A 2,772-nucleotide genomic window follows, 5' to 3' on the forward strand; every position below is an offset into this window, starting at 1 on the left:
GAAAGGATACAGGCGTGGTAACATTTATGAAGCTAAGCTTTCAACAAGTACTGATGGTTCTGCAATCTGTCTGATGAGTAGAGCATCAATTGAAGAAAGCTGGAATTGGCATAAGAAACTCTCTCATTTAAATTTCAACAATATAAATGAACTGGTCAAGAAAGATCTTGTGAGAGGATTGCCAAACACAGTATTTGCTCCTGATGGTCTTTGTGATTCATGTCAGAAAGCCAAACAAAGAAAATCTTCATTCAAGAGCAAGACTGAAACATCAATTCTTGAGCCTTATCATCTAATACATGTTGATCTATTTGGTCCAGTAAATGTCATGTCTATTGCAAAGAAGAAGTATGCGTTGGTCATAGTGGATGAGTTCACCAGATACACATGGGTGTATTTCTTGCACACAAAAAGTGAAACTGCATCTATCTTGATTGATCATGTCAAACAGCTGGATAAAATGGTCAAAGATTCTGTGAAAATTTTAAGGAGTGATAATGGCACTGAGTTCAAGAATTTGATAATGGAAGAGTTCTGTAAAAGCCATGGAATAAAGCAGGAATTTTTTGCTCCTGGAACTCCACAGCAAAATGGAGTTGTTGAAAGGAAGAATAGAACTCTCATTGAAGCTGCACGTACAATGCTTGAAGAAGCAAAGCTTCCAACCTATTTCTGGGCTGAAGCTGTGCAGACTGCTTGTTTTACTCAAAATGCAACACTCATTAACAAGCATGGAAAAACACCATATGAGATGGTGAAGAAAAAGAAGCCAAATCTGAAATATTTTCATGTATTTGGATGCAAGTGTTTTGTTCTCAAGACTCATCCTGAACAGCTATCAAAGTTTGATCTAAAAGCTGATGAAGGAATCTTTGTTGGATATCCACTTTCCACAAAAGCCTTCAGAGTCTATAATTTGAGAACAAAAGTGGTCATGGAATCTATCAATGTCTCTTTTGATGACAAGAAGATTACTGGTCTTGAAGATTTCATCGACCATGATCAGCTGAGATTTGAAAATGAAGACTCAAATTCTGATACTGAAAATCCTGACAGTCTAAGTCCTGATATTGTAAACTCTGATGGATTAAACTCTGATGTTATTGAAACTGTGGTGACTACGTCAAAGGAAGATGCACCTATGCAGGGGGAGCATACTCAAGATCCTACCACATCTCAAGAAACATCAGAACATGCATCTGGCTCTTCAAGTTCTGATTCATCAAGTTCTGATAAGCCAAGTTCTGATAGTGCTGAAAATCTAAATACTGAAGAATCCAACTTAGAGAGCATAGTTTCAGGGGGAGCATCAGAAAATGAAAATAAAGATAGCATGGATCATGGGGGAGCATCCAGTTCTAGAGAAAACCTTCCATCTGCAAGGAAGTGGACAAAAACACATACACCTGATTTGATAATTGGAAATCCTGATACAGGTGTCAGAACTAGAACAGGTACTTCAAATGAATGTCTTTACAATTCTTTTCTCTCTCAGACTGAGCCAAAGAAAGTGGAAGAAGCTCTTCAAGATACTGATTGGGTGCAAGCAATGCAGGAAGAGTTGAATGAATTTGAAAGAAACAAAGTCTGGACCCTAGTGCCAAGACCAAAGAATAGATCTGTTGTTGGTACAAAGTGGGTATTCAGAAACAAAACTGACAGTGATGGCATAGTTACAAGGAATAAGGCAAGGCTGGTTGCAAAAGGATATTCTCAACAGGAGGGAATTGATTATGATGAAACATTTGCACCCGTTGCTAGGTTAGAAGCCATAAGGATATTTTTGGCTTATGCTGCTCACAAAAAGTTTACTGTCTTTCAAATGGATGTGAAAAGTGCTTTTCTCAATGGAGAATTGGAGGAAGAGGTATATGTTGAACAACCTCCAGGTTTTGTAGATACCAAACATCCAGATTATGTCTACAGGCTTGATAAAGCACTTTATGGACTTAAGCAAGCTCCTAGAGCATGGTATGAGACTTTAGCTCAGTTTCTTCTGGAAAGTGGATTCAACAGAGGGACAATAGACAAAACACTGTTCTACCTCAACCATGGAAAGGACTTACTTCTGGTCCAGATTTATGTTGATGATATCATTTTTGGATCTACAAATGACAAACTTTGCAAGAAGTTTGCCAAACTAATGCAGTCAAGATATCATATGAGTATGATGGGGGAACTTAGCTATTTTCTGGGCCTTCAAGTCAAGCAGAATGAGGAAGGCACTTTTATTTGTCAAACCAAGTACACCAGAAACTTGCTGAAGAAATTTGGAATGCAAGATTGTTCAAGTGCATCCACTCCAATGGCCACTGCTACAAAACTGGATAAGGATACCGGTAAATCAGTAGATATTACTGACTACAGAGGTATGATTGGCTCTCTACTCTATCTAACTGCTAGTAGACCTGATATCATGTATGCTACCTGTCTTTGTGCAAGATTTCAAGCAGATCCAAGAGAACCTCACTTAATAGCTGTAAAAAGAATCTTTAAGTATCTTAAAGGAACAGCTGCTCTGGGATTATGGTATCCTAGAGAATAAGATTTTAAACTAATAGGTTACTCAGATGCAGATTTTGCAGGGTGCAAAATTGACAGGAAAAGCACAAGTGGAAGCTGCCAATTTCTTGGAGGCAGATTGGTTTTTTGGTATAGCAAGAAATAAAAGTCAATTTCCACATCAACTGCAGAAGTAGAGTATATTGCTGCAGGAAGCTGTTGTGCACAGATTCTTTGGATGAAGAATCAATTACTGGATTATGGGTTAAC

This window comes from Apium graveolens, chromosome 4, assembly GCF_009905375.1.
Source record: "Apium graveolens cultivar Ventura chromosome 4, ASM990537v1, whole genome shotgun sequence".
Taxonomy (NCBI): Eukaryota; Viridiplantae; Streptophyta; class Magnoliopsida; order Apiales; family Apiaceae; genus Apium; species Apium graveolens.